Here is a 24,578-nt window from a genome sequence, read left to right as displayed (position 1 = left end):
TCCATTGGTTATCAAACAATGACTCAGGGGAGGTGAACTTCCTTTCAAAGACTCAGACTGACAGGGTTAACCCTCTCATGACTGAGACATTTTTATCATAGTCTTTCAACTGGTACCAGGTAATGTTATGTGGTTACTAGTGTAATTCTGTCACCCTTAACCCTCTCAAGAATAGGACAATGCTAATTTTCTACTCTACACAACTGTGTTCAACTGAAAGATGAGTCCCACAAACCCAAGAGTGTCAATACCTTGCTAGTCCATTGGTTCGGTCCCACTGTGGCAATTCCAATGTTTCCAGAGCCAGGTTCAGTTTATAACTCTTCACTGAAGCACACATCTACTGCTGTCACAAAAGCCTGAAAGTGCTAATACTACACTGGACTGACAGTCTGATGCCAAAGAGTGTTGACAGCTCACTGATCAGATGGTTCCGTGCCAAAATAACGATCGCCAAAGTTCCCAATGCCAGGCACAATATAAAACTTTTCATTGACACAGGGGTCCACGGCTGTTGTAACAATTCTCACCTTGGGAAATGCGTATGCTATGTTGTGCACACCTGAAAGGGAAGATACAAATGTTTTTAGTTACATAGACAGTTTTCATCATCACCACACCCACACATATGCACACAGACATGCATGCCACACCACACCACACCAAACCCACACAAGCACGCATGAATGCAAGCACACACACACACACAACAAAGCAACAAAACTCGCCCTGTTCAGTCATAAGCAGAGAACACAGTGATATATGTTCTTCTACAACTTCATGGTCCAATAACACTCTTATGGCCATAATGCCAGCAGCTCCCGTTGCTACTGTGGCGTCCATTAAAAAGATGTGATAGTCCTTGATGTCCTTTGGCAGTCTGAGGTAGTACAGCTGAAGAAAAAAAGAAAGTAAAATTTTTATTATTACTATTACTGCTGTTGTTATGGGGATAGGGCAGCCTGATGATGGAGGACAGGGTGACATGGAGGCAGTTCATCTGTAACCACCCCTTCCAGGATTATAGTGTCTGGCTAAAGACAGATTATCATCATCATCATCATTATCCTAGTTTTGCCCATTACTGTACCTATTCTCTCGCTCTCTCTCACTATCTCAATGTCTCTTCAAAGTCAGTGGTAGTACAGCCCCCCCTCCCCCTCCTGAAAAAATACTGTACAAAATGCAAAAATAAGTACTGTACCTTTATTACAATAATGCTTCTGGCAACTTCAGTGGTGAGTAAATAAAGGCGTGACCCATTCAACAGGGCTGACTTTAATCAACTGCTCCTCCTATCAGTTTTTTCTTGCTCCCTGAACCTTACCTCACTCCCTCTGAGAACATGACGAAGTCTGGATCATCATCATGATTAAAAAAATCATTACAGCCACCACCACTACCACCATTATTCAGTAACCTTACACATAAAGCATAAGAACAGGAGATTAATTATCATGATCATTATCACTGTGACAATAAGCCAAGTTGGGGGGTCAACTGTAGTTAACTCCTTCAGTCATATTATCTTGCTTCATTGTTGGTACTGTTGGACATTCCCACATGTACTACACTGCAGGGCACACTTGTAGATCTGACAGGTATGATGTGGCCTTCGTTTTCGTTTTTAAAGGCTCCAACATGCTTGCATGTGTCGGACTTGGTCACCTAATGGCGGCTCTCCACGCTGCACGATCCATTGCAGCCTCCCTGTTCAGTCCCTTAACCTTAAGGTCACACTTAATGACCTTGTCCCATGTCTTTCTCGGTCTACCCCTCATAACCCCACCCCCAATATTAACACTTCTCACCTTCCTCACCCAATTATCACCCTCCATCCTCTCCACATGTCCAAACATTATTAAAGCTCTGTCCTAAGCTTAAAAAACTGACCACATGTAGTAAGAATGTTCACCATCATTATCCAGACCTCTTTTCCCACCCTAGGAAGGGATGAGGTAGTATCCACACAGCCAGAGGAGACTTGAAAGAATGACATCACACAAAAACTAACCAAAGCAAGACAAGCATATCAATAATACTGTAAATCAATGAATGCTGCTGTGGCCCTATGCTCATCTTGACATGAGGTCAGTGGAATACATGCAGAAGTTGCCCTTCTCCTGCAGTTCACCATGCTGAGGGATAGGGAGGCAGCTGAGGGATGTCTCCATAATGAGGCAGAGAAGCCACTTGATTACACTGACACTGTCACTGGATTGAAGGGGTTAGTCAATGATGTATCTAACCCATCACATTTGAATCCTCCCCTACACCTTGTAAAGTTGTCCTAAAAAATAAAAAATAAAAAATAAAAAAATAAATAAAAAATAAAGTGGCATAGCCAGACCCTGTCAAACTGGTGGGCCAAGGTGGAAGTGGCCCATTGCTACACAATGTGCACACATTTAAATAGATAAGTTTCAGATGGGGTGCCAGTAAGGGGGGCCAAGAAATGCATGGGGAAGCCAAGGCTGTCCTGAGGCTCTGCCACTGGCCCATTATCCAGGGGGATTCTGTTCCAACTAATGCCACATCATTTTACCTCTGGCTCTCCTGTGTCAAGGTTCGTCTGGATGAGAATCTTGCCAATCCTAACGTCCTTCAACACCTCACACAAAGCGTTTTCCATTGTCTCCCCTGCCCGTAAAATTGAAACACCACAAATCTTTTCTGTGGCAATTCGTTTTCCTTCATACGGGATTCCCTGGGGTGTTTCCACAGTCACGTCCTGCTGGGGAGAAGGAGTAGAATCATCATCATCATCAAAATACCACAAATCTCTATGGTGAATTACTTTCTTTCACAAGGGATTTAATTATACAGGAATACCCCGGTTTAACAATGCAACTGGTTCAGTAAAAACCCATTGCTAGGCAGGGTACCATATCTCAGGGTGTATTTAACATGTGAAGTATAGGGATGTGTTTTTAAGCCTTGGGTTTACCCCTCAACCAAGTCCTAAACCTATCCAAATGAGTCCAAAAACAAGTTTCTAGCTAACTTAAACCTCCAAATAACTTTAAAACAGCTAAACTAAGCCTAAAAGCAGTTTATAACTCACCTAAACCCAAAAATAAAATATGAAAATCATCAAAAATAAGGCTGGAAAAAATCAAACTTGGTAAACTGCACCCCAATATGACAATGCTCACCCCACCTATGACTATCTATCTATCTATCTATTGCCAGATGCCTCAATCCCGTACGGGGTGGCCACAAATAAACTGCCTCCATGTTGCCCTGTCCCCCGCCATTTCACTGCCCTGCTCCCAACTCACACCCCCCTCTCTCATATACCTCTTCACTCCATCTCTCCATCTCATCCTCAGCCTCCCCCTCCCTCTACCCCCCTCCACCTCACTCACATACACTCTCCTCGTCAGTCTCTCACCCTCCATCCTCTCCATATGGCCAAACCACCTAAGTGTGTTCCTTCTAACGCTTCCTATCACATCCACATCCACACCACAACGCTCCTTTATATCCTCATTCGTCAGCCTGTCTCTCCATGTGACTCCACAGGCTACTCTTAAATAACTCATTTCCACTGCTCTCACTCTTGACTTGTGTCCTTCCAACAACATCCAAGCTTCACTTCCATACGTTAGAGTTGGTATCACAATACTGTCATGTAGTAACTTTTTCACTTCCATGCTCACTTCCCTGCTTCTTATCACTGCTTTCAAGGAACCAGCAACCTTTCTTCCCTGCTGTACCCTTTCAAGCACTTCACCCTCCAAACCTCCATCCTTACTCATCACACTCCCTAGTACTTAAAGGTACTCACATTTTCCATTTCCTCACCATCTGACCTCACTGTACATTCACTGACTTCACCTCTTTCAAAGACCATCACTTTACTCTTCCCTACATTCACCTTTAGATTCCGTTTCTTACACACTCTCCCAAACTCATTCACCAAGCCTTGCAGCTCCCCTTCATCTTCACTCAACAACACAGTATCATCTGCAAACAACAGTACAGGGAGTTTCCAAACACTACCCTCTCTCACCAGGGCCACTCCAACATCCACTACCCTACCTTGTACCTCTTTTATTACCCCATCCATGTACAGATTGAACAACCATGGAGACATGACACATCCCTGTTTCAACCCAACCTTCAGAGAGAAAAATTCACTCAGTTCACCATCCACACGCACTGCAGCCTTCGCACCATCGTACATACTCTTCACAGCATTCAACAACTTCCCATCTACTCCATATATTCTTAACACTTTCCACAATCCTTGTCTATCCACCCTGTCATATGCTTTCTCCAAATCCATGAAGGCCACATACAACTTCTTTCCCTCCTCTAGAAACTTTTCCACTAAAGATCTACGAATGAATATCTGATCCACACAACCTCTTCCCTTCCTAAAGCCTCCCTGATCTTCTCCAACTAATTCCTATGACTAAAACACATTAATCTAAGTCTAAAAAACAGTTTACAAATCAACCTTAACACAAAATTTTAGTCTAAAATACCACCAAAATCAGTTTAAAAAAACAAAACCCATTGCCACACTGGGGTCTGGCCAGCGTTAGGTGGGGTATGGTGGTTTTTCTACCCCCATCGCTATGCCAGGGTTTCACGTACATGTATAGGGGTATGACATCTTGGGGTCTGCCTGTAATAATACTAATACTTACACTAATAATAATAATAATAATAACAATAATAATTCCTGGTAGGTGGGGGTTCACACCATCCACTCACTCAATGTAGTGCTGCTTTGTTATCAGCCCTTTCCTCTCGTACTTCCTTCCTCTTCTGTCGTTCTTTCCTTCATTCTATCTACTTTCTTCTGCCTATGGGTGACTTTACTCTCCCTCTTCAATCTTTCTTTCCTTCATTCTTTCCCCATCCTTCTGCCTATGGGTGACACTACACTACTGATAAGCCAAATGGTTTCCTGTACACCAGGAAACCATTTACTACGCTGGGTGGTGACCATATAACCAAATTATGGCGCCTGGTGGTTTAGTGGGTAATTAAGGCGCTCCAATTTAGGGGACATGTTATATGCTGGAGGTGTGGCTGGAGCTAGCTCTGTGGCTAGAGTAAGGTGTGGCTGGAGGAAATTCAGGGAGCTGTTGCCTCTCCTGACTCTGAGAGGGTTCTCCTTCCTTGCTAAGGGATCTATGTATGCAGCATGTGGTAGGAGTGTAATGCTGTATGGTAGTATGAACTGGGCAGTAAAGAAAGAGGATATCTGGAGGCTCAAATGTACAGATATGACAATGATCAGATGGGTGTGTAGTGCATCCTTGAATGTGAGGCCTGTGGGAGCTTGGATTACGATTGGCAAGTTGAGAGGAAGGATGGGACTAGTGTGTATTGGTGATGTACTGAGGAGGGGTGATGATGTGGGGTAGACTGAGATGGTCTCAGCATGTTGGGAGGATGGATGATGACAACTGGATATGGAAGGTGAGAAGTGTGAATATCAGGGGTAGGGTTGAGATGGGCAGACCAAAAAAGACCTGGGACAAGGTCACAGAGCGTGACCTCTGGGATAAAGGACTGAACAGAGGAGGCTGCCAGAGATCAAGAAGCATGGAAAACTGCCATTAGGCAACCAAGGCTGACATATGCAAGCATGCTGGAACCTTTATAAATGATACGACTAAACCAATTGGTCTTCATTACAGTTCTCATCATATCACAGCTTCTTGAAGAGAAAAAAAAAAAGACATGCTGTAAATGTATGTAAAGATGGAAAGATGGCAATTTTAGGCCAACATAAAATGAAAAGGGTGAGTTTTCAAAAGCCATCTATCTCTAAGACATACCGTAAATGGAAGTAGAGTCAGCGCGTGTTCTATCACCAGACGAATCAACCTCTTGGAGTAGAAGATGAATTCGTCCCTGGGAGTGTCCTTATTGCGAATGAACGTGTGCAGTCCACGAATTTGTGGCGTTGATGGCAGGAGATGGAGGGAATTTGGTCTTGAAAGGCCAAAATTGGCGTTTGCTAGCTTCTCTCGCAGCTTGAAGCCCCTCTGAAGAATATACGACCAGCATCACATCCTAGTGTCATTCTGATGTTTGAACTCAGCATTCAAGATGGACAGATGGCAATTTTAAGTCTAGTGAATTCAAGATGGGCAGATGGTAATTTTAAGTCTAGTCAATTCAAGATGGGCAGATGGCTATTTTAAGTCTAGTCAATTCAAGATGGGCAGATGGTAATTTTTAAGTCTAGTCAATTCAAGATGGGCAGATGGCAATTTTAAGTCAAGTCAGAGGAAAAAGGGGTTTAGGATTATTATTATTATTACCTGTTGTAGTTGTGTCATGACATTTTGAGCAATGAGATTTATGGCAACTTCATTCTCACCTCCTCTTGGCACAATGATGTCTGCATGGACCTGAGAATAAGAGGAAAGTAACCATCATCATCACTTATTTATCATTATCATTCTCTCTCTCTCTCTCGTTCTGTATAGGTAATTAAGGTATCACCATAATGGTATAATAATAATAATAATCATCATCAACTGATGGAGTAGAGAGGTATATGAGGGAGGGGGGTGTAAACTGAGCAGGGCAGTGAAATGGCAGGGGACAGGGCGATGTGGAGGCAATTCGTTTGTGGCCATCCCGTATGGGATTAAGGCGTCTGGCAATAGATACATGCCTGTAGATAGATCATCAACTGAGAACATGAAGAAAGTATTTACCATCATTAACTTTTCATCATCACTTACTCTTTCAGTATAGGTAATTAATGTACCACCATAATACTGTAATCCATCCATCCACCCATCATCCAATCCCATGCTGCCCCATGAGGAGTGTAGGAGTGCAGGCCAGGCAAGTTGGTCCTGACATTTAAGATGAGTGACCAGCCTCACTCATCCCTGAGTGGCATTACATGATCAATATACCCCAGCCACCCACTGGACACAAACCTACACCAGCTCATTCTGATTGGAGCGCTGTAATTACTCACTGTACCACCAGGTGCCATAATTTGGTTATATGATTATCACCCAGCATAGTAAATGGTTTCCTGGTGTACAGGAAACCATTTGGCTTGTCACTCACTGCAGTGTCACTCACAGGCAGAAGGAAGGGGAAAGAATGAAGGAAAGACAGAAGAGGAAGGAAGGAAGAGAGGAAAGGGCAGACACACAAAGTAGCACAACGTCAACTGAGTGTCCCCACCTACCACATAATACTGTAATACTACTACTACTAATAATAATAATAATCTATCTATCTATCCATTGCGAGATGCATTAATCCTGTAAGGGTGGCCACAAACAAAGCACCTCCATGCCACCCTGTTCCCTTTGATTTCACTGCCCTCCCCCCAGTTCACATCCCTCTCTCACATACCTCTACACTCCATCCCTCCATCTCATCCTTGGCCTCCCCCTTCCTCTCCCCCCCTTCACCTCACTCACATACACTCTCCTTGTTAGTCTCTCACTCTCCATCCACTCCACATGGCCAAATCACCTCAGCGTATTTCTCTTAACGCTTTCTATCAGATCCACATCCACGCTACAACGTTCCTTCACTTCCTCATTCGTCAGCCTGTCTCTCCATGTGACTCCACATGCTGCTCTCAAATAACTCATTTCCACTGCTCTCACTCTTGACTTGTGTCCCTCCAACAAGGTCCAAGCTTCACTTCCATACGTTAGAGTTGGTATCACAATACTATCATGCAGCAACTTATTTACTTAAAGCAACTTTTTTACTTAACTGTTCACTTCCCTATTTCTTATCACTGCATTCAAAGAACCAGCAGCCTTTCTTCCTTGTTGCATCGTCTCATGCACTGCATCCTCCAAACCTCCATCCTTACTCATCACACTACCCAAGTACTAATGGACTCACATTTTACACTTCCCTATCAACCAACCTTACTGTGCAGTCAGTGACATCATTTCTCTTGAAGACAATAACTTTACTCATCCTTACATTCACCTTTAGAGTCAATTTCTTACACACTCTCCCAAACTCAATCATCATCATCATCATCATCATGCTTCTTCCCCCCCCCCTCCTCTCTCCCACCTCTCACTAACACAGGCAGTTCATTATTATCACCACTATCCCAACTTCTATTACCAATAATATCTGGAGTGAGGGAAGTTATACAAACATCCTTCTCTTCCTCCTCATCATTATTATAATATTTCCTGACATGAAAAGGAAAAAGATATATTAACAACATCTAGTAACTTAAATAATGCTTAACCAGGCAACTGAGTCCTACACAGACCATACAGATCTAGAGGTCCTTATCAAAGTGGTATCAACACACTGTACATACATATTAGTCAAGTGCTAGATTCACAAACTGCATGTTCTCTTCTGAGTTGCTACATCACAAGAATGTTTTTGCTGTTGTTTTTGTTGTACCCCAGGCTCATCTGAACATGAACCCTGTGTATTGTAGTCTGCAGCAGTCCAACACCCTTCTTTTGGGGAAGACGGATAAAGCTGTTACTATACCCAGCCAGTGGTGCCACCCAGTTACATTGGCGTCACCATACAAAGGTGCCCATCTCCACCACCACAAACTGTTATATAGGTGCCACAGATCCAGAGGTCCTTACCATAGAAGGGGCAATGTAGTAGTCAAATGCAGGCTTGACAAACTTGAAGTATTGTTTCAACACACCGTCCAGTTCTCTCCCTCGCTCTGCAATGTCCCGCTGCAATCGGCGAACCAGCCTTTCATCTGAATCAGTGTCAACAAATACCTTCATGTCTAGTAACTGTTGAAAGAAATTAGGTTATTATTATTATTATTATCACCATAATCATCATCATAGAATCCTGTGTTGCCCCATGAGAGTGTAGGAGCCTGGGGCTAAGCAAGTTGGTCCTGACACTAATACGAGAGTGACCAGCCTCACTCATCCCTGAGTGGCATTACATAAGCAATAAACCCCAACCACCCCTTGGATATAAACCTGCACTGGCTCAATCTGATTGGAGTGCCTTAATTACCCACTAAACCACCAGGCACCATAATTTGGTTATATGGTTACCACCCAGTGAAGTAAATGGTTTCCTGGTGTACAAAGCTGGGAATAACGCCACTACTATTTTAATAACGATGGTGGTAACGCCATTACTTGTTTTAGCCAGTAGCAGAACTGAAAGCGCCGCTACTTTTTGGCCGTACTCACGCGTTACTGCCTCCTCACTACTCACACGACAAATACAGGTCCGGAGTCGGTGAGTACTGTACATACAGATATGCTGATGGTTTGGTTGTATTAATGACGAAAAATAATACTTTTGTCACTTCTGTCAATTAATGATGTTTGTTCTACATTACACCAGTAATTTATTCATTATTATTTATTAGTTATGTGCAATAATTAGACAGGAATTTGCTAGTTAATTATCAATTGTTTAAATTAAGTAAAGATAAATAAGGATGTCAGCTAGATGTAGGCAAAGCTAACACACGCACACACACACACACAGGAAAAACTGGATTTGCCTTCGTTAGAGGAAAGGAGAAAGAGGGGAGACATGATTGCGGTGTTCAGGACCATGGTGGGAGTAGATAAAATTGACAAAGAAGATCTGTTTGTATGGGATAAGAGAGCAACAAGAGGACATGGAATGAAATTGAAAAAGTCAAGCTGCTTGAAGGATATCAAGAAATATAGCTTTCCTTACAGAAGTATAGACTTATGGAATAGCCTGGACAAAGAGATCGTCCAGTCTAAAAACTTAAACGAGTTTAAAGTTAAATTCGACTTATTGAGAAACAGCGACGGAAACCCACGAGCATAGTACATTCCGTGTATATCACAATTAGGTATATTCTTAAATATTTGGAACGACTTAGACAAAGAGATGGTGCATGAAAAAAACATTCATGTGTGTAAAGGTAGACTTGATAAATGTGGATAGGGAGACAGGACAACACGAGCATTGCTCAATTCCTGTATACTATAAATAGGTAAATAGGTAAATAGGTAAATACACACACCTCTAACTATCCCCGTCTCTAACTGCCGCTCTCTCCCTCACTCTCTCAGACTAACTCTTACTCACTATGTTATTGTTTCGTAACAGTATGTTACTTACAGCTTAAAGTAATGGAAAAAACATTGCTGTTGTATAAATAGCCTTTAAAAGAAAGCCCCAGTTCATTTTTTCTTTCGTTTTTGTACATATATTAAATAGGTATCACTGAAAATATAAATCTATATACTGTAGTATGTATCAATGGTAGGCCACATTTTTTGGTCTTTAATTTACGTGTTACTTTCAGTAGGTATACTAGGTAACATTGTAAAGGAACGTGTGTTATATTATACAGTAAATAGCTTTTTCCTGTACCTTCGGCTCTAAGCTTTATTAAAGTGACACCGACATGTATATGATTTTTTTTTTTTTTTGGAGAGGGTGGGGGAATGGAGTCTCGGACCATCACTTAGTGATGGCCAAGGTAGAGCTGCAAAGAAAGTGGTTGAGGAGGCGAAGGGGAAGACAGGAGGAAGCAGCTCCTGTGAGAAGAGTGGAGAAATTGCAAGATAGTGAGAAGAGGACAGAGTATAAGAGCATAGTGGAAGAAAGATTGGGAAGGTATGAGCTAGAGCAGATGGAAAGGGTGGAAGACGTATGTAAGATATTCACGGAAGAGATAAGCGCAGCGTGTGAGGCGGTTTGTGGAGTGAGGAGGAGATGCAAGGGTGTGCAAGGGACAGCATGGTGGAATGATGAGGTGAAACAAGCTGTGGAACAAAAGAAGAAGGCATATGGTGAATGGTTGGCGAGTAGAGGTAGGGGAGAAGATGAGAGAGAGAAGAGAGAGGTATATGTGAGCAGGAGAAGGGAGGTTAAGAGACTGGTGAAGGAGAGTAAGAAGAAAGTGGATGATGAGTTTGGGAGGAATCTGAGTGTGAAATGGAGGGAGAGTAAGAAATTGTTTTGGAAGGAGGTAAGGAAAGTAAGGCAGTGTGAAAGGGGAAATAGTAGGGGAATGAAAGATAGGAATAATAGATTGTTGGTGGAGAAGAGAGAGAAATTGAGGAGATGGAAGGAGCACTTTGAGGATTTGTTAAATGTAGAGAGTGAGAGCAGTGTGAGTATAAGTGGTTGGGGAATGGCTGGGAGAAGAAGAGATGAGAGGAGGGAGGAAGAGATCAGTAGGTCGGAAGTAGTGGAAGCGATGAAGAAGATTAAGCTGGGAAAGGCCCCAGGAATTGATGGAGTGTGTGGTGAAATGCTTAGGTATGGGGGTGAGATTGTTGTGGAGTGGATATGGAAGTTGTGTAGATTGGCTTGGGAAGAGGGAAGGGTTCCAGAGGACTGGAAATCAGGTATAATTGTTCCTCTGTACAAAGGAAAAGGGGAGAGAGAAGTATGTGGTAACCATAGGGGTATTTGCCTTCTTAGTGTGACTGGTAAAATATATGGTAGAATACTCATTGATAGGGTTAGGCATATGACAGAGGAGCTAGTTGGAGAAGAACAAGGGGGATTTAGGAAGGGAAAAGGGTGTGTAGATCAGATATTTGTTCTAAGATGTTTAGTGGAGAAGTATCTAGAGAAGGGAAGGAAAGTGTACGCTGCCTTCATGGACTTGGAGAAAGCTTATGACAGAATAGATAGGAAAGGTATGTGGAAGGTATTAAGAATATATGGAGTGGAGGGGAAATTGTTGAGTGCTGTGAAGAGTATGTACGAGGGAGCTAGGGCTACTGTGCGAGTGGATGGTGAGCTGAGTGAGTTCTTTGATCTCAATGTGGGACTGAAACAGAGGTGTGTAATGTCTCCATGGCTGTTTAATATATATATGGATGGGGTTGTAAAGGAGGTACAAGGTAGGGCAGCAGATGTGGGGGTGGCCCTAATGAATGAGGGTGAGATTTGGAAGCTTCCGGTGTTGCTGTTTGCTGATGATACAGTATTGTTGAGTGAAGATGAATGGGAGTTGCAAGGTTTGGTGAATGAATTTGGGACAGTGTGTAGGAGGAGGAAGCTGAAAGTTAATGTAAACAAAAGTAAAGTTATGGTGTTTGAGAGGAATGAAGTCACAGAGTGTGCAATGAGGTTGGATGGTGAGGATATGGAGAATGTGAGTGCATTCAAGTACTTGGGTAGTGTGATGAGTAAGGATGGAACTTTGGGGGATGAAGTACGTGAAAGGGTACAGCAGGGAAGGAAGGTTGTTGGCACACTGAAAGCAGTGATGAGAAATAGGGAGGTGAGTATGGAAGTTAAGAAGTCACTGCTTGATGGTATTGTGATCCCTACCCTGACGTATGGAAGCGAGGCGTGGACCTTGCAAGAGGGGAACAAGTCAAGAGTGAGAGCAGTGGAAATGAGTTACTTGAGAGGAGCATGTGGAGTGACGTGGAGGGACAGGTTGACGAATGAAGAAGTGACGGAACGTTGTGGGGTAGATGTGGATGTGGTTGAAAAGATTAGGAGAAATACACTGAGGTGGTTTGGACATGTGGAGAGGATGGAGAATGAAAGACTGACTAAGAGGGTGTATGTAGGTGAGGTGGAGGGAGGGAGAGGGAGGGGTAGACCGAGGATGAGGTGGAGGGATGGAGTTGAGAGGTATATGAGGGAGGGGGGGGTGATCTGGGGGGAGGGGAGTCAAATGGTGGGTGACAGAGTGACTTGGAGGCGTTTTGTCTGCGGCCACCCTTTGCGGGATTAGGGCGTCGGGCTATAGATAGATAGATAGATATACTGACATTACTGGTACACATAACCACTCAGACTGACTAATGTTATCAAAACAGTATATAGTGTATTGCTGTATCACAGATTTTTGTTAACCTTTCCTTCATGTACCTTTTTCTTATCCAACGTAGCGGAAGCGCCGCTACATTTCGTATCAAGTAGCGAAACCAGTAATGTAACTACTTTTTCGAGCTAGTAACGGGAATGGGAGTGCTGCCACTTTTTATTAGTAGTGTTCCCAGCATTGCTGGTGTACAGGAAACCATTTGGCTTGTCACTTAGTGTAGTCACCCATAGGCAGAAGGAAGAGGAATGAATGAAGGAAAGAAAGACAGAAGAGGGAATGTAAAGTCACCCGTAGGCAGAAGGAAGAGAAAAGAATGAAGGAAAGAAAAACAGAAGAGGGAGGAAGGAAGGAAGAGAGGAACAGGCAGACACCCAGAGCAGCACTACATTATGTGAGTGGATGGTGAGTATTTTTGGTTGGTGGGGGCGCTCACCATCCACTCACTCAATGTAGAGATGCTCTTGGGTGCCTGCCCTTTCCCCTCTTCCTTCCTTCTTTCCATCCTTCCTCTTCTGTCTTTCATTTCTTCATTCTTTCCTCTTCCTTCTGCCTATGGGTGACTCTAAACTGAGTGACAAGCCACATGGTTTCCCGTACACCAGGAAACCATGTACTGTACTATGCTGGTTGGTAACCATATAACCAAATTATGGCACCTGGTGGTTTAGTGGGTAACTAAGGTGCTCAAATTGGATTGAGCCTGTGCAGGTTTATATCCAAGGGGTGGTTGGGGTTTATTGCTCATGTAATGCCACTCAGGGATGAGTGAGGCTGGTCACTCTCATCTTAAATGTCAGGACCAACTTGCCTAGCCCCGGGCTCCTATGCTCCTCTTGGGGCAATAGAGAATTGGATGATGAATGAATGAATGAATGAATGAATGTAGAGCCACAGTATTGTCTTTTTCTGCCACTAAGCTATGTGGAATAAGCTGCAAAAGGACAAAAATCTGGGCCAAGTTAAGATGAAAGAACTACATACCACCACACCCACCTTCAAAACATCCGGAGAGTAGAACGCCAAGATGCCTTCAAAGATTATCACATTGGCTCCATACATGGTTTTCTGAAAAAAAAAAAAAAAATAATAATAATAAAATAAATAAATAATTAAATAAAAATAAATACATCATCACCACCAACACCACCACCATCACTGCATTTATATCACCACCAGAATCATCATCTGCTCCATACACCTTATATCATCACCACCACCACCACCATCATCATCTGCTCCAAACATTGTTTTTTGAGTTACAATACAGCGTATGAACATTAAGTTATTGGAGCAGTATATAGCATCACCATTTGCTCCAAGCACTGTTTTCTAAGAGGCAGCTACAATATGGTGTAACTTTCATCACCACCACCACCACCACCACCTAAGGATGGAGTACAGTAGGATCTGAAAACAGAGATGTGGTAAAGCACAATACAGTGAGAAGTACAATTGGAATGCCAAGTAAAATAGGCCACACATTCATCCACTTATCATTCAAACTCCCCATTACCAGCCCAAGAATAACCTCCTGAAGTCTGTATAGTGCAATCCCAGTTAACCAGGAAGCTTGGGAAATTTACCTTCCTGGTTACTAATTTTTCCTGGGTATCAGATATATAGTCTTATACAGAAGGCTCTCGATCTTCAATTGATTTTGGGACCGAAAAAAACGATTGAAATGCGATTTATCAAAGTGCAAATTGATAAACTTATGGAAAATAAATGAATGGGACCGCGTGTTGTCGACAAACCTACACAAACTTTTACGTATACACTTATAAGCTACCCATCCAAAATCATAACACAACCATATAAGTGTTAACATTTAGTACATACAATACTGTATTTACTTACTGTTAACAAGAAAAGCAAGAAATACTGGCTGCATTCACTTTAAAATAGAAAGAATGAAGTTTATGTGGTAAAGCGTTAGTTCTGGTTCCGAGACAATTCGCCGTCAAGTCAATTGCCCGTCAGACAAGTCGCCTTCAAAACATGAAACGATTCCCCGTCAGGACAATTCGCACCCTGGATAATTCCCTGTCATTCTATAAACAGTGTAGTTATTATTAATTAATCAATACTTTAATACCTATATTTCAGGGGATCCATCAAAGTCTATGTTCAATAGCGTAGGCTTTGGGTATTATTTATCTGTTGCACTTTTAGCCAATAATTAACTAGTTTCTTCCTTGCTGTAGTCGCCTTTGAATTATATTTTAGCATCACCCATAGCTGTCTTCATTAATGACAGCAAAAATGCTCTGAAACCTTGGTTCCTAGGCAGTGGTTGAGTCACTGCTGCCTGCCACCACTGCCACCCTCGCTGCCATCACTCGTGTTTGCCCCAACCCCGCTTGAGTGAGCACCTGTTTCCTTGTCCTTGTCCCAATCACCATGGCCACAGCTGTTGATGCTTCCATTGTAACTTCGATGAAAGTGAGCAAAGAACAGGTACTGAAGTCACAAAAAGATTTCAAATGTTTGAAAGAGGGCAAGCTTCACCAAGTGACGGAAGGTGGCATGACAGATGAACAGATGAGCATCAACTTGCACTCGCAACCTGGCCTGAGTGATCGAAGCACGGCTTTTGAAATCCAAGCACGAATTTTGGACGAGCGAGTGAGTCCGATCGAAGTACAAAATATCGAAGTAAAGGTTAATCAAATATCGAGAGCCTTCTGTACTGTACACAGGTTGTATCACTGTAGTATATACCCCTTGTATCCAGGACCACACTAATAGATTCCACTTGATGCATAACCTCACACTAAACAAACCCATAGACATTAACACATGTGATGGCAGTGTCTTGCAATAGTGCAAGATGCACAGAGTAAGTCCATTTTGTTAAATACTGTATTTCATAAAACATGGAAAAATAAACTAAATTAATAAATCTTGAGCATTTATTGGTGAATTGAAGATCTGGAAAGAAATGCTATACAGTGGCATTATCAACACTCCCTTTGCTCACAGTTGTGGATATGGCCACGGGCCACCCATTTATTTCTCACCTGATTGCCTCACTCCACCCCTCACTGGCCACTCAGCTGTTATGCACATAATACAATACATATGAATTGCAAGCACAGTAATTTTACCCAACAAAACAAACCTTCACTTCTAACAGCCACATTGAACTTCTCTGCCCGTGCAAATGCATTCTAAGATGATGTATAACTTCATATTAGAATGCATTTGCACTGGCAGACAAGATAAAATCTAGCTGATAGAAATGAAGGTTTGTTTTGTTGCATAAAACTACAGTGCTTGCAATTCCTGTGTACTTATTGTATAAACCACAAAACTGCTGAGTGGCAAGTGAGGGGTCGAGTGACAGCAGTCAGGTGAGAAATAAATGGGCGCACCACGGCAAGGAAGTTGCGATAATTCTATGGTATAACACATCTTCTGAAATCATCAGTTCACTAATGAATGCTCAAGATTTGTTTGTATAGTTATTTTCCATGTTTTTATGAATTAAATAATAATATTTAACAAAATGGGACTGCCAATGTACTGTAAGATGCTGGAAGCTTTTGGTGTAGAAGTGAGACCTGAGCAGTAAAGGAAGACGATATTCGCAGGCTCAAACGTACAGAAAAGATAATGATTAGGTGGATGTGCTGTGCGTCCTTGAGTGCAAGGTCTGGGGGGGGCTAGGTTTATGATGGAAGAGTTAAGAGATGGGATGGGACAGTAATGTATTGGTGTTATGATAAGGAGAGGTAGACTGAGATAGTTTGGGCATGTGAAATGGATGGGGGATGATAACTGGGTGCAGAAAGTGAGAAGTGTTAATGTTGGTGGAAGGGTTGTGAGAGGCAGACTGACAAAGACCTGGGACGAGGTCACTGAGTGTGACCTCAGGGTTACAGGTTGAAACAAGGATGCTGCCAGAGATCGGGCAGCATGGAGAGCTGCCATTAGGGCTAGGTGACCACAGCCGATGCATGCAAGCACGTTGGAGCCTTCAAAAACGAAAACATGGTAATGTCCATAAGCGTACTGTCATTTAGATGGTCCTTGATGGTGTTGCTATTGTCTGGGATAAATTGTGGGACATCACTACAACAGAGTTTAAGGTTGCTGTGTGACATGTTGCTCAAAACCTTGACTGTTTTGGATGTTCTTATGATTTACACGTCCACTGCTGAGAGTCTCACTGACAGTACTGTATACATCTCTTAACTCTCTCCCATTCCCTGAAGAAGTAGACTGCATTAAAAGGGCAACTTCAGCCTGCAGTCCATCAGTTTCAGGTTTCAGATGAGCCTGTGCCACAACTACAAAAACCTTCTTACCACATCCATTCATATATACGGTATATATATACCGTATACAGTATATATATATATAAAACTATACAGCATGTATTTGCTGGTTCCTTGAAAGCAGTGATAAGAAGCAGGGAAGTGAGCATGGAAGTGAAAAAGTTACTACATGACAGTATTGTGATACCAACTCTAACGTACGGAAGTGAAGCTTGGACATTGTTGTAAGGACAAGTCAAGAGTGAGAGCAGTGGAAATGAGTTATTTTAAGAGGAGCCTGTGGAGTCATGTGGAGAGACAGGCTGACGAATGAGGATATAAAGGAGCGTTGTGGTGTGGATGTGGATGTGATAGGAAGCGTTATGAGGAACACACCATGTGGAGAGGATGGAGGGTAAAAGACTGACGAAGAGAGTGTATGTGAGTGAGGTGGTTGGGGGAAGAGGGAGGGGGAGGCCGAGGAAGAGGTGGAGGGGATGGGGTGGAGAGGTATATGAGAGAGGGGGTGTGAGTTGGGAGCAGGGCAGTGAAATGGCGGGGGGACAGAGGCGACTTGGAGGCGATTTGTTTGTGGCCACCCCAAACGGGATTGAGGCGTCTGGCAATAGATAGATAGATAGCTTACCATCTTTGTTTCTTTGAATGTGTGACAAATCTGAATACCAGTAAGTCAACCTTCTTACCCTAACCAAAGTGTCTGTTTCTTCTGGATGTCTTACAAAGTTGTATACTGAAAATTCAACATTCATACCACAACCTCCCACAGACTTAAACCCCATAAAAACACACTGTATAACTCACCGTCTTGGTTTCCTCTTGAGTGTGTGACAAAGTTGTATATTGGGACTTCCACCTTCTTGCCTTCCTTTAGCCGCACCAAAGTCTTTGCTACCAGTTCAAAATCAAAGGCATCAGGGTGGTCGAAGTTGTATTCATTCTTTGCTGCCTCTTCATGTTGCTTCTCTGAGAGTACCTGGACAGACAGACAAATAGAGATAGATAGAAAGTAGACAGACAGACAGACAGATAGACAAAGATACAGACATAATATACTGTAAATTTCTACTTTTCCAAAAATAATTTTTTTATTACTTTTTTAAATGTAATATATTTAACTTTTAATCCTCATTTCTTATGCAAATGCCTCATTTCCAAAATCAATGGAATCATGTAAAAAAAAACAGAAAAACCCTGGCTTCCAAAACTGCCACTCTCTCTTAACACGTACCTTATAGAAAGAATCAAGGGAGAGTAGTGTCACCCACGGTACATCAAGCTCTTCTATAATTTTCCGGGCAACGGTTGTCTTTCCCTGAAGCACTGCCACCACACACACCTTAGGAAAAAATATATATATATATATCATCATTGTCTATCTACCTATCTATCTATTGCCAGACGCCATAATCCCGTAAGGGGTGGCCATTTGACTTTTGAGTTATTTGTTTTACGGGGAGGGGCACTAACCCTCCACCAACCCACTTGTTGACACGTAGGGAGCACGTATGGTTTGGTTATATGGTTACCACCCAGCGTTGTAAATGGTTTCTTGGCTTACAGGAAACCATTTGGCTTGTCACTCAATGTAAAGCCACCTGTATAGGAAAGAAAAGCAATAAGAAGTGACAGGAAAGATGGGAGAAATAGGAAGAGAGGAGGAGGGCAGGCACAGAAAAAGAATGATAACAGCTAAGGAAGTAGGCAGCACTATATCAAGTGAGTGGATGATGGTCACCATCACCTACCACAATCATCATTGTACACAACTTTAACCCTGTTTCCTTCCCCCCCCCCAAAAAAAAATAAAAAGGAAACACCATTATCATCAGCCCAAAGATATAAATAGCCAAATAGCCTATCCTGTAAAAACAAAAATAATATACATGGAGAAATAAATAGTTTCATATGTAATACATAATAGCATTATGTGAATCTGACCATCATCATCATCATCATCGCTATTCCATTTTGTACCAAGTCATTTATACTCTCCATCATGCTTCCATACACTGACCTTGGTCACCTAATGGTAGCTCTGTCCACGCTGTTCAATCTCTGGCTGCCTCCCTATCCAGTTCCTTATGCCTGAGGTCACAGTCTATGACCTTGTCCCAGGTCTTTTTTTGTCTCTTGCAATCCTATCCCAACATTCACACTTCTCACCTTCCACACCCAACTGTCATCCTCCACATACATCACTACCCTCATTAGGCCATGCACAATTTAAAAAAAATAATAACAGTTTAAAATAGAGGTTATTATAATCATCATCATCATTTCATAGATGCATGGTGTACCCCTTTCACAAAAATAAAAATATTCCTTTACTAAAGAGAGGTGAGGAATTGGAAAATGTGAGTACGTTTAAGTACTTGGGTAGTGTGATGAGAAGGATGGAGGTTTGGAGGGTGAAGTGCTTGAAAGGGTACAGCAGGGAAGAAAGGTTGCTGGTTCCTTGAAAGCAGTGATAAGAAACAGGGAAGTGAGCATGGAAGTGAAAAAGTTACTACATGACAGTATTGTGATACCAACTCTAACGTATGGAAGTGAAGCTTGGATGTTGTTGGAAGGACACAAGTCAAGAGTGAGAGCAGTGGAAATGAGTTATTTAAGAGGAGCATGTGGAGTCACATGGAGAGACAGGCTGATAAATGAGGATATAAAGAAGCATTGTGGTGTGGATGTGGAAGTGATAGGAAGCATTAGTAGGAATACACTGAGGTGGTTTGGCCACGTGGAGAGGATGGAGGGTGAAAGACTGACAAAGAGAGTGTATGTGAGTGAGGTAGGGGGGGGGAGAGGGAGGGGGAGGCCGAGGATGAGATGGAGGGATGGGGTGGAGAGGTACCGTATATGAGAGAGGGGGGTGTGAGTTGGGAGCGGGGCAGTGAAATGGCGGGGGACAGGGAGACGTGGAGGTGATTTGTTTGTGGCCACCCCGAATGGGAGTGAGGCATCTGGCAATAGATAGATAGATACTAAAGAGAAAATTATTACATTTCATACATAATATATGTGTGACTCTAATCATCATCATAATCATCAGACCATTATGATGTCTCTGGCCTAAGAGATGGTGTGAAGCAGGATCCAGGAGAAGAGGCCTGACCCTACCCAAAGAAAAAAGAGAGGAGAAGAGGAGATATGAGATGAAAAGAGAAGTTATCCTCACCTATAACAAATGGTTCGACGAGCTGGCCCTGACAATCGTACCAGGGGGGTCGGCCAGCTGTGTAAATGGTGCGTCTGCGGCCTCTAAGAATTGGCTCCCTGATCCGCGACGGCTGAGACTGTGATGTTGTCCTCTGTCGTCGGTTAGCACTACGCGGCGACCTTAAGGCACCTGTGGACAGAGAGAGACAGATACAGACACTTATTGACTCTCACAGGCTCCTATGACTCCTCTCAGCTCCTATGGGTTAGACTCTAATGGTTATGGAGATTTCATTACATTTCTTTCTTAGTGATTTAAATTGCATATTACACCTCAATATCCTCCTCTGTGTTACTGATGCAAAGTATAGTAGAGCAACCTGAGAGAGAGAGAGAGAGAGAGAGAGAGAGAGAGAGAGTCTGATATAACAGGGTGGCTCAAGTGCCTGGTTAAACAAACATCACTCAGCAACTTCCCTGACCCTCAGAAACAAGATGGTGGCTGCAGAAGGGAAACTCCAGCCTGCAGTCCACTGGGTTCACCCTTCAGATGAACTTGGGACCATAACAACATACCCTCTTCCCTATCACTGCTATAAAACTGGTTCCTGATGAAACAAACACAATATATTTGTTTCCCTTTAAAAATTCAAAGCACCAAAACACTACAGTAAAAGCTAAACTATAGTACACCACTTATCAACTTAAAATCTTGTACATTCAGTAAGAAATCCCCCCACCTTTTTTTTTTCTTTTTTCTGTGCATTGGGGTATAACAGATTTTCCTATTCCCTCTCTCTTTCACCTTGTGTGGGGGTCTGGGGGGGTCCAGCTGAGGGGGGTCTTGGTGATGCAGGCTGGCTGCCGACTTCAATCTCACCCATGTCTGTGGTTGACTCATCATCTTCCATTTGTCTGGTAACACTGTCCTCTCCCCCACTGAAACAAAATTCATCATAATCATATTTTTCACCACATAACACACACACACCTTCCACAGCAATCTATTTCTATATACAGCACACCAATACTGTCTTGCACACTATGTTAGCTATGTTGGTAATGAAAAGATATATTAAATCTAGTTATCAACACCTGCATGCCTTCATCCTGGAAGGGGTGTCCACACAAACTGCATTCATGCACACTCTGCCATCAGGCTGCCCTCCCTTTCAGCTAACACCACCCTCACTCACATCTCATCCTCAATCTACCCTTTCCCTTCCCCCTCCCCCATCCCACCTCACTCACATAGACTCTCCTGACATACCAGATACATCAATCAAATGACACATTTAAAATTCTATTCCAACTCTCTCCTGACAATTTTACTCCACTAGGAATACCCTAGTACCGAAGGCGTTAATGAAGGCTATATAGTCTATCTATCTATCTATTGCCAGATGCCATAATCCCATAAGGGGTGGCCATTAGACTTTGAGTTATTTGTTTTACGGGAGGGTAAATTCTCAATTACAGTATCTGGCATAATTAAGCCAAGCCCTACACTCGGTAAAGTAAAATGTCAGACATTGCATAGTACCCCCCATCGGCTCAATATTAAGCATCCAGCTGGATACTGCATTACTATCCATCTTGAGCCTCTATCCTAAACTCTTTACCATGAGTAAAAGGTGAAAATTAAGCATAAAATACAATAATGATGCAATACAGTGCCAGTTAGCTACCATTTATGAGCTGGCTGATGCACCTCAACACCAAATACTGCATAAAACTACCAGTTACGTCCCGTTTTGGTGCTGGATATCACTTTCCTAAAACTGAGCCAGTGGTGCTGCATGCTGTGTTGGACTGGATATTGCAACGATGGATAATTGAGTTTACCGTATCTATTCCGCTACACCTGTTTGAAAAGACTCTTCAGCTGACTGAAATCATCAGTACATAGTAGGAAGAAAAGGGGAAAAATTTTCATTGCATTCATTCAGGGGTTTAAGGTGCAGCTCATGTGCAAAATAAATTGGTAAGGATAACAAGAAAGAGATTTTCCAAATACTGTATTAAAATAATTTGGATCCACAAGCCTCCACAGTGTGCTTATTTCAAGTGCTGGAGCCTGTGGCAGTGTGGGACGGGATGTAACAACATTCAAAATCCAGTCCATGAAACTTATGTAGATTTACTTTTGCAGGAAGAAAGAAACCGTTTTTACTCTAAGCCAATTTCTTTTTGCAGGAAAAACAACTGGTATACTGCTTTTACTCTTAGATTTATCTTTGCAGGAAGAATTATATAGTACTATTTACGGTTAGATTTGTCTTCGCCTGAATATCCAACATCTCTGAAATTTGTTTTCCAGGCAGCTCGAGTCTTGTTGGTATAATGTGCTATAATTCCCGATGAGATCACTGAGATGGCCTAGTAGCTCCTGGTTAGTGGAAAATGCATCTTAAAGTAGGTCAGGTTAGATTAAGTATGGACTGGTTACATTAGGTTAGGTTATGTTTGATTGGGACAGGCCTGGCAGGGTTAGGTTAGGTTTCATTGTGTACACTGTACTGTACTACTTTGCAATACCTTTGCTCATATATGAAATAAACACCCAATTATCTTGGTAAAATGTGTGTTCTCTGTAATTACCATAATGTAGATCTTGCCCCAACCTTCCATATTCCATTCAGTATATTCCAACGGGTGTATTCAAGCCTGTCAATTCAGGGTTAATATTATCAGACTCCCATGACCTCCCACATTCCTCTCGATATATAACAATGCCTAGTGCGGGTTAACGTTTACCTCTCAACAATTATGGCGACCAAAATTTAGATTCAGAGCCCAGGGATATAAAATCATGGTTCATTTCTCTCATCCCTCGCCATACTAATCAGTCAACAGAATTAACACTCTCAGGCACCTTAGCTCCTTTGACCTTTCACATTCCACTCAATACAAAACTTAAATCAACCCCACTGCTTATTACGTTTATTATTCCTTCATAATGGCGACTGGACATTGAATATAAAGCTGGTATAAATCCATGCCTCTTCTCTCCATATTTCTCCGCCATACCGACCTGTCAGAGCTGGCAGAACTGGGAGGATCTTGCTTGAATCTACCAGACATCACTCCTCTAGGCAAATTCTCTCAGCTGCGATTGCGTCCATTACAGAGTTGCCAAAGGCTACACTTTAACCGCTAAACTGGTGCTTAAAAACTGCTAGAATGTTGTCAGTGTAACAACTCCAGATATTCGCTGAAAAAAAAAAAAAAAAACGTTAAATTTCCTTTTCAGATAATCGCTAAAATTGTATTAAATCTCTAGAACATCGAAAAATTATTTGTAACTAGAAGGTATTCATTGCCGTCAAACTGAGATGGCTATCTCTTGGTCCAGAAAAAAGCGCATAATTGACAATACTGGTTTATTGGACGATTCCCAGATTGACCATATTAAGCCATATTCCATTATTTCACCATTACTCACATCTCATATATCATCCAAAATTACAAAGAAATGCTTTCTTATATTTTTACGAGCTTTTAAGGAAACAGAAGGTCCAGGTTTTTATTATATTTGTGTCATCATTCAATATTGTATTTATTTCTAGCAAGAAAGAAAGCTTTAAACATGCATCACAATGTTCTATTATTTTTCATTAAAACATAACCCTCTGACTATTATATTCTTGTATTTTACGTTTGTTTTGCTACGGTACTTTGCGTTTCCATGACAACCAATATAAACAACCGCAGACGAGTCAGCTGATAAACTCATGTTTCTAGGGGCAGTTGGGTGGACGTCTCTCGGGCTCCCATGTCTCCAGTGTTTATAGCTTAGCCTGTAGCCATTAAACTTGAGCCTAAGGATCATTTAGGATTTGGAAGTATAATACTGTGGTTTATATACCTAAATTTTGCAGAACTGTTCATTCTTTTGCAACTTATTTACCGTGGTTAATATCACAATGGTTCTAAAGTCTAGAGCCTCTCCATAGCATTTCATTGTACGTACAATCTTTTAACTTTAGTCTGGCTGTAAAGAATGCCGCCTTCCAATCGAGAGTGCTTAGTGTAGTAATAGATTAAAAAGTGCCATGAGTAAGGTATAGCCCCCAATGAGCTATATGAAATATGGGACAGGAGAATGAAAAGCTGGGCCATGTTAAAAGTGAAGGAAATATAGCATCATAGTTTTAATAAACTGTAACAGCTCAGTATATGTAATCCCAATATGTGTAACACCATTCCTCTCTTCCCTCTCATGCCAGTGGCACAGGTCACTTCATAGTAGAATGTATTGCTCAGTGTTGACAGTGAGCAGTGGACCCAATTCCTCTTGAAACTAGTTTCAGGAAATGCTTGGGATGAGGTCATAGAGTGTAACCTCAGAGATAAGCGACTGAACATGGAGACTGCCAGAG

The 24,578-nt window shown here is 42.2% G+C and overlaps 1 pseudogene; it reads right to left on the bottom strand.

Moving 5' to 3' along the window:
* Positions 1 to 416: 416 nt before the first annotated feature.
* Positions 417 to 23,320, bottom strand: LOC145417037 (uridine-cytidine kinase-like 1; annotated as a pseudogene).
* Positions 23,321 to 24,578: the final 1,258 nt, after the last annotated feature.

This window comes from Coenobita brevimanus, chromosome 108 (assembly GCF_032717465.1).
Source record: "Coenobita brevimanus isolate Jiangsu-jjx chromosome 108, ASM3271746v2, whole genome shotgun sequence".
NCBI classification, from domain to species: Eukaryota; Metazoa; Arthropoda; class Malacostraca; order Decapoda; family Coenobitidae; genus Coenobita; species Coenobita brevimanus.
Note: the sequence above shows the minus strand (reverse complement) of the source record. Positions and strands in the feature narration are given on the sequence as shown.